General features: G+C 39.2%; 1 non-coding gene across 1 annotated transcript; it reads left to right on the top strand.

The window, feature by feature from the left end:
• Positions 1-11,435: 11,435 nt before the first annotated feature.
• Positions 11,436-11,542, top strand: LOC131172457 (small nucleolar RNA R71). The gene has a single exon (XR_009142934.1). It is a non-coding gene; the product is annotated as a small nucleolar RNA R71 (small nucleolar RNA).
• The last annotated feature ends 1,786 nt before the right edge of the window (positions 11,543-13,328 follow it).

Raw genomic sequence — 13,328 nt, forward strand, 5'->3', positions numbered from 1 at the left:
ATAAAAGAAAATAGCAGAAAATAAATATGTAGTGAATGTATATGTTTTATTTGTTTTGAATTTGTATATCATTAACTTTGTCCACTTTCATTCATTTGGTTGCCCAAGTAACCTACACTAGATGACTGGAGTGGATAAACGGTAACCGCCTTTGGGTATCAAGTACTCGGTCGTCACACCATCGGTCACATATGCATCTCCGGTGTGCAGCAATGTAACTAACAATTGTGATAACATCGAGCACAAGGCCAAAGCTCAATACAAGGTCGAATGGCTAAAAGCCATAAAATCACGAATGGCATATTGCCATGTGCAAGATCTTGCTAACTGAACCCTATTGGCATGCCAAACTATCCAAACCAATCTTGTTAGGTATACTAGGGCATTTGAAACTTTTAAATTCTTCAATTTGTGAATTTCAAGTTTTGGTGTTACTATTCACCCCATTGGTCAACAAAAATGTTGACTTTTGGATAGAAAATAGGTATATTGGTTTTGACACTCCCAACATACCACATTTTGCATTTAAAACTTGTTGGAATTAACCCCTAAATCCATTTCCAAACCTAAAACCTAGAGAACAAAATTTTCAGTTTTTGTGACCCAACTTTACTGTTCCATTGGGCCCTGTTGCATTGGGAATTTGAGGAAATGGTAAACATGAAAGTTGTTCCTTATTTTGTCTAGTTGAATTTCATTTTTTGAATCACTCCATTTGGAGTTTTTTAGCTCCAGATATGGTCCAAAAACCACAGCTGGCCGGATTGCCAAAACTGCAGAATTACCAAATCTACAGTACCATGAATAGTGATTGTGATTGCATTTTTGAATAGGTTCTGGCCATAATTTGGGGTAGGTTTCTTCATGAAAGTTGTTTGTCTATGTCTTAAATTGTTGCTGTAAAAATTTCAGGTCAATTGACCATATCCACAGTGAGTTATGGCCAAATGAACAGTTACTGTTCATTTGGTCATTTCTGCAGGTGCTGTTGCAGGGTATCCGGATTGGGGCCAACTTTTGGTCCACTTGCTTTGGTCTTTTGGGCATGGTTTCTTCAGCAAAATTGTGCCATTATAAGTCTAGTTTCATGTCAAATTGGCCAAACACCAATTGGACCTACACAGCCAAAGTTATGGCTGTCTAAGTGGGCTGGAATCACAGCCACCCTGCTGCACTCACTAGGCAGCATACTCATTCACTTTGCATGCTATATTTCAGTCCAAATTATGGTCAACTTACCTAAAATAGTCACTAATTGACCATTAAAATGTTCTCTAACAATTTCCTAAGCCAAGTCAAATTTTCACTTCTCAAAACCCTAGTTTCCATTATAAGTTTTCACAACATACCTTAATTACTAACTCATTCACTAACCACATGTATACATGCTTTAAACATGATCTCTAATTCACTTTAAGTCAATCAAAACACTCCATCATTGTTTCTTCCTTAGGGCTGCCAAAAACTTTCCCAAGATGAGTGGACAAGTTTTAATGAAGAGTGTTTAGGGTTTAGTAGTGTAAACAAGAGGGAAATGAAGCTTTTGTTGCAAAATCAATGGAGGTTTGGGCAAGCTAGGTTTCAGCTGGTTTTGGGGAAGAAGATGGCTGCTGGCTTTTTGATTTATTTTGGTCTCAATTTGTCTCTTTTATTAGTTAGTTAATTGGTTGTTTAAAGGTGATTGGTTATAGCTTTTAATGACATCACATTATGTCATAATTAAGCCTTTTTTCTCATTTTCTTTTCTTTTCTTCACTACTCATTTTCAATTTAATTTTTAGTAATGTTTATTCATATTTTATGTCATAATAATTATTTACTTAACTGGACAAGTAGGCCAAAAATCACCTCTGAAGGCGAAATGACCAAAATGCCCTCCGTTTGGCTTAACGGGTCAAAATTGTCTGTACCGATTGAAAAATTTTTCTAAATATTTTCTTGGCATTCTAATGCCATAGGAACCTCAATGACCCTTCTCTGGAGTCCCAATATTTATTTTATGATTTTCCCCCCGGGTCTAGGGCTCCTAGTTGCGAGAACCGCAACTTTCCTCTGGGTTACCCATCGCTAGGGCACCGGCTCGTTTAACTCGGTTGTATTTTATTTCTAAAATTTTTACTAAATTTTTCTTATTAATATTTGAGTTGATTATGGTCCCTCACTTAAGTTTAAATATTTTTCCGGATGTTCTAGCTGTCCGGACCGACATCGTCACCGAATAAAGAGAATGTACTGAGTTGCTACCGGAGGGTGTTACAACTCTTCCTCTAATTTAAATTTCGTCCTCGAAATTTACCTGATGCAAACAGTTGAGGGAACTGTTGCCTCATCGTCTCTTCACTTTCCCAAGTTGCCTCCTCGGTGTTGTGGTGCCTCCAAAGCACTTTCACCAGTGGAATCTGTTTGTTCCTCAATTCTTTTACTTCCCGAGCTAGGATCTGTAGAGGTTCTTCTTCATATGTCAAATCCGGTTGTATTTCAATTTCTTCCCTGGAGATGACATGTGAAGGATCTGAGCGGTATCTTCTGAGCATGGACATGTGGAACACATTGTGGATCTTATCCAGCTCTGGTGGCAAAGCTAGCCTATAGGCCACTGGACCCACACGTTCAATGACTTCATATGGGCCAATGAACCTAGGACTTAACTTACCTTTTCTTTCAAACCTCAGTACCTTCTTCCACGGTGACACCTTGAGGAACACTTTGTCGCCAACTGTATATTCTATTTCTTTTCTCTTTAGGTCGGTATAAGATTTCTGTCTGTCTGAGGCAACCTTCAGATTGGCTTTGATTAGTTTCACTTTCTCCTCGCCTATTTCACTGTGTCCTGCCCTACCGGTTTGTTCGCCAATTCAGTCCAGACACCGAGTTCTACATTTTCTCCCATACAGTGCTTCATATGGGGCCATTTGAATGCTAGCTTGGTAGCTATTATTGTATGCAAATTCTGCCAGTGGGAGGTATCTATCCCAACTTCCCTCAAATTCAATGACACAACTCCTCAGCATATCCTCAAGGACCTGACATATCTTTCATGTTATTGTTATCATTTCAGTTCAATATTTGTATTAATTCAATTGGTTCAATTGTTTACCTGGATTACTCTTTCTGATTGCCCATCCGTTTGAGGATGGAAAGCTGTGCTGAAGTGGAGTTGTGTACCCAAGGACTCATGCAACTTCTTCCAAAATCTCGATGTAAACCTTGGGTCTCGATCAGATATGATGGAAAGTTGAATTCCATGCAGTCTAACTATCTCACTGATATACAATTTTGCTAACTTCTCCAGTGAGTAGTCAGTTCTAACTGACAGAAAGTGTGCTGACTTGGTCAATCTATCCACTATTACCCATGCTGCATCATGTTTCTTCTGGGTGAGAGGTAGACCACTTACAAAATCCATGGTGACCCGATCCCATTTCCATTCAGGTATGTGTATAGGCTGTAGCAAACCCGATGGAACTTGATGTTCTGCCTTGACTTGCTGACATGTCAAGCATTTAGTCACATAGTCAGCTATGTCCTTCTTCATATCAGGCCACCAATACTGAAGCTTCAAATCATGATACATCTTTGTACTTCCTGGGTGCATAGCATATACACTGGTGTGTGCCTCTTTCAGAATATTGGCCTTCAGTTCCCCATCATCTGGTACACACAGTCTTCCTTTGTAATACAGACACCCATCTGCCTTCACCTCATAGTCAGTTGCTTTTCCCTCTGAGATTTTGCTCATAATAGCCATTAACTTTTCATCTGCCTTTTGCCCATCTAAAATCTGCTGTAGTAGGTTTGGCCTCACTTCCAACTCAGCCAAAATAGCTCCATCTCGAACCAAAGTTAGACGGGCATTCAATGATCTCAAAGCTGTCATGGATTTTCTGCTCAAAGCATCAGCAACTACATTTGCCTTCCCAGGATGGTAGTCAATTACACAATCATAATCCTTTAGGAACTCAATCCATCGTCTCTGTCTAAGGTTGAGCTCCTTCTGGGTTGGCAAATATTTCAGACTTTTGTGGTCTGTGTAAATGTAGCACTTTTCACCATATAAGTAATGCCTCCATATCTTCAGTGTGAAGATAATTGCTGCAAGCTCTAGATCATGGGTAGGGTAATTTTGTTCATGTGGCCTTAGCTACCTGGAAGCATAGGCGACCACCTTCCCCTCTTGCATCAATACACACCCTAACCCATTATGAGAGGCATCACCAGAGACCACGGTCTTTTCCGACACCTGGTCAGTTAACACTGGTGCCTCTGTCAACATAGCCTTCAACTTCTCAAAACTAGTCTGACACTTGTCATTCCAGTCAAATCTGACATTCTTGTGTAACAACTTGGTCATTAGAGCAGCTATTAAGGAAAATCCCTTCACAAATCTTCTGTAATACCCAGCTAGCCCCAAGAAGCTTCTGACCTCAGTTGTATTCCTGGGAGGCTTCCATTCCATTACTGCTTCTATTTTCTTAGGATCCACCCTAATCCCATCAGCTGACACTATGTGTCCAAGGAATGCAATCTCATTCAACCAAAAGTCACACTTGGACAACTTAGCATACAGCTTCTTTTCTCTCAAGGTTTGCAGAACAATCCTCAAATGTTCATAATGTTCTTCCCTGGTCTTGGAATACACCAAAATATCATCAATAAAGACCACTACGAACCGATCTAAGTATGGATGGAAGATACGGTTCATAAGGTCCATGAATGCCGCTGGTGCATTTGTTAGGCCAAAGGGCATCACTAGCAACTCATAATGCCCATATCGGGTCCTAAATGCAGTCTTTGGAACATCTGCATCCTTCACCCTCAACTGATGATACCCTGATCTGAGATCAATTTTAGAAAATACTCCTGCTCCCTTCAACTGATCAAACAGATCATCAATTCTAGGCAACGGATATTTGTTCTTCACAGTCACTTTATTCAACTGCCGGTAATCAATGCATAGCCTCAAAGTCCCATCCTTCTTTTTCACAAACAGCACTGGAGCTCCCCATGGTGACACACTGGGGCGTATAAACCCCTTATCTAGCAACTCTTGCAACTGAGTTTTCAACTCCCTCAATTCAGTGGGTGCCATCCTATAAGGAGCAATGGAAATGGGTGCTGTACCCGGCAGTGTCTCAATAGCAAATTCAACTTCCCTTTCTGGTGGCAAACCAGGCAATTCTTCAGGAAATACCTCTGGGAAGTCTCTTACTGTGGGTATATCACTAAAGTTTGGCTTAGCCTGCCTAGTATCCACCACATGTGCTAGGTAGGCTTCACAGCCTTTTCTCATCATTCTTCTTGCAACTGTGGCAGAGATGACATTGGACAAGAAATCTGTCCTTTCCCCCACAACTGTAATTTCATTACCCTCAGGAGTTTTCAAAGAAATTCTCTTCAATTTGCAATCAACTATTGCATGATGACGTGACAACCAGTCCATTCCCAAAATCACGTCAAACTCATGGAAAGGCAACTCAATCAGGTCTGCCAAGAATTCATACCCCTAAATCCTTAACGGGCAACGCTTGTATACTTTGTTCACCACTACACTGTGGCCCAATGGATTAGTGACCAGAATGTCTTGGTCACTCTCCCCTACTAGTATCCCCCTTTCTACGGGTAAGTTGATGCAGATGTATGAATGAGTGGATCCTGGATCCACCAATGCATGCACAGATGTATTGTAGAGGGAGAACGTACCCCTGATAACGTCCGGGGCATCTTGCTCCTCCTGAGCTCTAATAGCATAAGCTCTGGCAGGTGGTCTGCTGTCAGGCCTCTCTGCTGGCTCAGACGCAGGCCTCTGTGATGGTCCCACAGCTTCAGATTTACCAGATTTCCTACCCCTTTGTGGTGCAGGAGCAGGTTTGTCTGCTTGTGTTGGAGCAGCTGTAGTAGTTCTACATGGACAGTTCCTTAACTGATGCTCTGTCGACCCACACCTTAAGCAGGCACCAGTCACTCTCCAACACTCCCCCTTATGCCATTTCAGGCAGTGTGGACATGCAGAAGTTGCTGGGGCTGGTCCCCTGAACCCCATCCCTGGAGAGCTGCCCACTGATGGTGTGGACTGACCTCTCCTAGGGGTAAACTGAGGCCTGGGCCCCTGAGACTGACCCTGACCTTGTGGCTGACCCGAACTCTATGCAGGTGGACCCTTGAACTTCTTCCCAAGTGCAGGAGATGAGCTAGACTGACCCGGGCCCCTCTTCTGCTGTCTATCTCTTCTGGTCTGCTCACTTATTCTTACTTTTTCAACCTTTATTGCAGCTTCCACTAACTTGGTAAATTCTGTGATTCCCAAGGCAGTGAGCTGAATCTTTATGTTGTCATTTAGTCCCTCTTCAAATCTCTTACATCTTTCAGCTTCATTAGGGACTATCTCCCTTCCATAGCGGCTTAATCGGATGAATTCCTTCTCATACTCGGCCACTGACAACTGTCTCTGCCTCAGGTTAATAAACTCTCTTCTTCTCTCTTCCAGGTATACAGTACCCACATATTTCTTCTTGAATTCGGAGAGAAAGAAGTCCCAAGTTATAGCTTCTGGCTGCACTTCACTGGACACATTATCCCACCATTCATAGGCATCATCTTGCAACAAAGATATGGCACCTTCCAGGTTTTGCTCTGGAGTGCAGTGGAGTTGTTTTAGAACTCACTGCTCATTCAACCAATTCTACCGCAATGTAATCATCTTCTCTTACCGAAAAGTCCACCGCTCCAAACTTTCTTAGCCTTTCCGTGTGATTTACTGTGGAGCCGGTGGTGGTGGTGGTGGCATTACTCCAGCCATTTGTCGGAACATGGCTCGTGGAGGCCGAGGTGCTCGCTTGAGCCGGTGGAGTAGGTTCTCCCTACCCCCGTCTCACTGCCGCAGTGGAGCATGACTCTCCACCTCCTCCTCGACTGCTCTCTGTGATGAAGGGTCCATATCCTATTCAAAATAAGAAAGACAAACAGATCTGCATTAGTGTCACCTCGACTCTTACAAATGCAATGCATGGTATGGACTCAATCTAGGCCCAGAAACGCCTAAACCGTGCTCTGATACCACTAAATGTGACACCCCTTACCCGGCTACAGTATATCCAAGTAAGATATGTCACACGGTATACCGGCACACTCTATTTTACCTTAATTAATTTTTTTCATAATTTTGAATATAGTTTATGAAATATAATTTATTTAAGCCATTTATCAAAAGTATTATTTATTTGAGGTTCCGAAAATTTTAAAGAAAATCCGGCAGAGTGCCGGCTAAAAATGGAGAAAACAGTTCTTCGGAACTTGTGAAAAACACTTCCAATATTCATGTCTCATCATCTCAAACTCCAATATCAAAATCTCAACAACATTCCTCAATTTCACTTCTCAATCATCCATCACAAGTGATAATCAAGTATAAATCACAATTAGATATTTACTTTTCCATTCACAAATACAATTTTCATAATTTACATGAACATCAAAATACATTACATAATTCTAAATACATAAGAGAAAATAAAATTTTAGTTACAAAATGACAAAATGACACCTAGTGCCCTACCAATGCACTGTAGGTGGTGAGGTGACACGGACACTGTGCAAACTGCAGGATGGACTCACCCAGTCTGCGGTCTACTGGGCTCACGATCAGTATCTCCAGTACCTACGCGTGGCAAAAGCAACGCGCTAAGCAATAATGCTTAGTGGTGCAATAATAAAATAAAAGAAAATAGCAGAAAATAAATATGTAGTGAATGTATATGTTTTATTTGTTTTGAATTTGTATATCATTAACTTTGTCCACTTTCATTCATTTGGTTGCCCAAGTAACCTACACTAGATGACTGGACTGGATATCAAGTACCTCGGGCCGTCACACCATCGGTCACATATGCATCTCCCGGTGTGCAACATAACAGCTAACAAGCTGTGATAACATCAGGCACAGGGCCAAAGCTCAATACAAGGTCAGAATGGCTAAAAGCCATAAAATCACAGAATGGCATATTGCCATGTGCAGTACCGCTAACTGAACCCTATTGGCATGCCAAACTATCCAAACCAATCTTGTTAGGTATACTAAGGCATTTGAAACTTTTAAATTCTTTAATTTGTGAATTTCAAGTTTTGGTGCCACTATTCACCCCATTGGTCAACAAAAATGTTGACTTTTGGATAGAAAATAGGTATATTGGTTTTGACACTCCCAACATACCACATTTTGCATTTAAAACTTGTTGGAATTAACCCCTAAATCCATTTCCAAACCTAAAACCTAGAGAGCAAAATTTTCAGTTTTTGTGACCCAACTTTACTGTTCTATTGGGCCCTGTTGCAGTGGGAATTTGAGGAAATGGTAAACATGAAAGTTGTTCCTTATTTTGTCTAGTTGAATTTCCTTTTTTGAATCACTCCATTTGGAGTTTTGTAACTCTAGATATGGTCCAAAAACCACAGCTGGCCGGATTGCCAAAACTGCAGAATTACCAAATCTACAGTACCATGAACAGTGACTGTGATTGCATTTTTGAATAGGTTCTGGCCATAATTTGGGGTAGGTTTCTTCATGAAAGTTGTTTTTCTATGTCTTAACTTGTTTCTGTAAAAATTTCATGTCAATTGACCATATCCACAGTGAGTTATGGCCAAATGAACAGTTACTGTTCATTTGGTCATTTCTGCAGGTGCTGTTGCAGGGTATCCGGATTGGGGCCAACTTTTGGTCCACTTGCTTTGGTCTTTTGGGCATGGTTTCTTCAGAAAAATTGTGCCATTATAAGTCTAGTTTCATATCCAATTGGCCAAACACCAATTGGACCTACACAACCAAAGTTATGGCTGTCTAAGTGGGCTGGAATCACAGCCACCCTACTGCACTCACTAGGCAGCATACTCATTCACTTTGCCATGCTATATTTCAGTCCAAATTATGGTCAACTTACCTAAAATAGTCACTAATTGACCATTAAAATTTTCTCTAACAATTTCCTAAGCCAAGTCAAATTTTCACTTCTCAAAACCCTAGTTTCCATTATAAGTTTTCACAACATACCTTAATTACTAACTCATTCACTAACCACATGTATATATGCTTTAAACATGATCTCTAATCCACTTTAAGTCCATCAAAACACTCCATCATGTTTCCTTCCTTAGGGCTTCCAAACACTTTCCCAAGATGAGTGGACAAGTTTTAATGACGAGTGTTTAGGGTTTAGTAGTGTAAACAAGAGGGAAATGAAGCTTTTGTTGCAAAATCAATGGAGGTTTGGGCAAGCTAGGTTTCGGCTGGTTTTGGGGAAGGAGATGGCTGCTGGCTTTTTGATTTATTTTGGTCTCAATTTGTCTCTTTTATTAGTTAGTTAATTGGTTGTTTAAAGGTGATTGGTTATAGCTTTTAATGACATCACATTATGTCATAATTAAGCCTTTTTTCTCATTTTCTTTTCTTTTCTTCACTACTCATTTTCAATTTAATTTTTAGTAATGTTTATTCATATTTTATGTCATAATAATTATTTACTTAACTGGACAAGTAGGCCAAAAATCACCTCTGAAGGCGAAATGACCAAAATGCCCTCCGTTTGGCTTAACGGGTCAAAATTGTCTGTACTGATTGAAAAATTTTTCTAAATATTTTCTTGGCATTCTAATGCCATAGGAACCTCAATGACCCTTCTCTGGAGTCCCAATAATTATTTTATGATTTTTCCCCTGGGTCTAGGGCTCCTAGTTGCGAGAACCGCAACTTCCCTCTAGGTTACCCATCGCTAGGGCACCGGCTCGTTTAACTCAGTTTTATTTTATTTCTAAAATTTTTACTAAATTTTTCTTATTAATATTTGAGTTGATTATGGTCCCTCACTTAAGTTTAAATATTTTTCCGGACGTTCTAGCTGTCCGGACCGACACTGGTCACCGGAACAGTGGAATGTACGGAGTTGCTACCGGGAGGGTGTTACACATTCTCCAAAATTCCCACTGGATATTTGATAAATCTATCAGCTAGTTGCAAAGAAATGGTGGTCGGCTTCAAATCTCCTACCTTTAGCTTTTCACAAATGGAGAGTGGCATCAAGCTTACACTAGCTCCAAGATCACATAATGCCTTTTCAATACTAGTATCCCCAATGTGACAAGGAATAGAGAAACTCCCTGGATCCTTCAATTTTGGTGGAAGTTTATTTTTTAAGAGAGCACTACACTCCTCTGTTAATGCCACAGTTTCATAATCTTCTAATCTCCTCTTGTTTGACAAAATTTCTTTCAGGAATTTAGCATATGAGGGCATTTGAGAAATTGCATCTGTAAATGGAATGTTGATGTATAACTTCTTCAAAACTTCAAAAAATTTCCCAAACTGCTTATCTAGCTTTGCTTTCTGAAACCTCTGAGGATATGGCAATAGTGGCCTGTATGGTGGTGGAGGCACATACTTTTCCTCTTCTTCTTTTTCAATTTCCTTCTTCCTGTTTGCTTCCTCATTAACTTCATCATGATTCAGAATAGATTCATTTTTGTCTTCATCTTCTTTCTTCTTTTCCTCTTCTACCTTATCTTTCTCTTTTTCTCCCAAAATTTTCCCACTATTTAGGATCACTGCCTTGCAATGTTCTCTAGGATTCTCTGGTTGACTTGGAAGTTTTTCTTGTGCTTTGCTGGAAGAGCTTGCTTGTTGAGCTATTTGGTTTTCCAACATCCTATTATGAGTGGCAAGCTGGTCTATCCTTGAAGTTAATTATCGAATCATTTCTCCTTGTTTCTATTGAGCAGTTAAAAAATTCTCCATCATAGACTTAAAAATTGAATCTTGGTCTAAAGATTGAATTGGTGGTTGTGGAATAGGTGCATTTTGATTCCTTTGTGGTGGAAATCCAGGTGGTACTCTGTTGTTGCTGAAAATTTTACTGTTGTTGCTGAAAATTAGGAGGTTGTTGATAATTCTGTTGTTGCCCTTTTCAACCTCCCCAAGAAAAGTTAGGGTGGTTCCTCCATGTTGGATTATATGTAGCAAAAAAAGGATTACCAACTAGTTTCTGATTGTAATTCCCAACAAAATCAACTTGCTCATTTCCAAACTCTTGCCCATGGGGAGAAAAATCATTGACACAATGCATATTTCCCGTACCAACATCTTCTGTATGACTAGATCCTCCAATTGATGAGTCAACCATGATGCTTAACTTATCCATTTTCTAGTCAAAGCATCAAATTTGGCATTGCACATACTCATGGCATCTAATTCATATACACCAGCTAGTGACTTTTTCATTTCATTTCTTTCACAGCTCCATTGATAATTATTGTAATCAATTTTATCCAATGCTGAATAGGCTTCATCTTCTGACTTCTCCATAAGATCACCTTTTGAAGATGCATCAATTATACTTCTAATTGCTGGAGAAACACCATTGTAGAAATGTTAAACCAGCATCCATCTAGGGATTCCATGATGTGGACATCTCCTTTGAAGATTCTTATATCTCTCCCAAGCTTCATAGAGACTCTCATTATCCCTTAGTCTGAAAGAAGTTAATTCATTTCTCAATTTTGCAGTCTTGCTAGGAGGAAAGTATTGAGCCAAGAAAGCTTGTGACAACTCATCCCAAGTAGTTATTGAACCCGGAGGTAATGAATGCAACCACTCCCTAGCACGATCCTTTACAGAAAAAGGAAATAATCTCAGTCAGATGGCATCATCTGACACTTCATTTATCTTCAGCATGTCACTAATTTCAAGAAAATGTGCAAGGTGCACATGTGGACTCTCAGTAGGACCTCCCCCAAAATGTGATTGTTAAACCATTTGACAAAGTGAGGGCTTCAACTCAAAGTTGTTTGCTTCCACTCTAGGCCTTGTAATACTTGGTCTAAAATCTCCAAAATTAGGAAAAGCATGATCCTTAATTGATCTGTTGTTGTTTGTCATAGCTTCTATCACTTGTTGCTCTTAATGTTGCTCTTGCTGTCTTTGAATTCTGAGTTCAGTTTTTCGTCTTTTTGACTCTGCTCTTAAAGCTTTAGCTATCTTTTCAATCTCAGGATCAAAAATTAAATCAATTTCTACACTTTTTGTTCTTCTCATATAAAAGATATGTACCTGAAAAACCAAAATAAGAAAATCTCAAAGTAAAATGATAAAGAAGAGAAATTAAAATAAAAAATAAAATTCTCAAATTAACCAAACAATCAATCGTCTAATATCAAACAAAACAATTCCCCGACAACAGTGCCAAAAACTTGGTTGCGTACTCCACAAGTATACGGGTCGTTCAAGTAGTAAAGAAAAGATATTGTCCCACAGAGAATTGTTGTTTGGGTACCAAACTATAAAAGTCATAATTATTTGGGCTATCGATAATTTGTGCCAAAAATAGAGTAAGAGGTGCAGCAAATTAAATTGGGAAAATAAGGAAATTATAATGAATTAAGCAATTAAAATTCTAAGCACTATACTAATTTACTAAAATTTCAGCAAATGACAAAAGATTTAATTAATTAATGATAAAAATTGATCCCAGAGTTGAGGTTCATGAAGTAAATTTAATTGGGATTTGGATAGGCAAAGCCAAGATTAAGGGAAATACAAGTTTGAAGGAAGTTGATTTTGATTTCCTTTAATTTCTCTTTCAAGCAAACTAAAAGGTGTTTTAAAGGAAACTAAACCCCATTCTCATGTGATGTTTAATTACCCAAAACCCTTTAAGCATTTTAATCAACTTGAAATTCCTCTTAACCCACTAGTTTATTTCTAGCACTAGGTGATTAAGTTCATTATCTTGATTATCTATCATAGATTTTCACCTCCCGATCCTTCAATCTAAGATTAAGAACAAAACCCAAAGGGTACCAACAATGGGTATGTAAATAAGCACACAAGATAAGAATCAAAGCTTATATATACTAAAATCTGATTAAAACCAGTCCAAATCCAAAAATAAAACTTAAATCATTACACCCAACTCTGAAATCTTAAGTATCTACTCACTCATGCTTATATTTACAAGTAGAAAATATGAAATAGAGTAAGAAAACATGAAAATAAAACTAAAAATAAAAGAACCCAGAAGAAGAAGATTCAAATCTCTGAAAATGGAAGCTAGAAAATGTCACTCTGCAAGTGTTCTTCCTCCAAAAATGGTGTGATTTCCTCTTTCTCTCTCTTTTGATTTTTCTCTCTCTTTCTCCTTATGGTAAAAATGAGAATATGATGCTTTTATATCCCCTCAAGGGTTGCCCTAAAACTAGTTTCTAAAGGGAAAAGGACAAAAGGTGTGAAAAGAGAAAATTTTTCCATGTCAGCAAATCTGACAACGCCATCCCACATGCCTCATGTT

The sequence above is a fragment of the Hevea brasiliensis genome, chromosome 13 (genome assembly GCF_030052815.1).
Source record: "Hevea brasiliensis isolate MT/VB/25A 57/8 chromosome 13, ASM3005281v1, whole genome shotgun sequence".
NCBI lineage: Eukaryota > Viridiplantae > Streptophyta > Magnoliopsida > Malpighiales > Euphorbiaceae > Hevea > Hevea brasiliensis.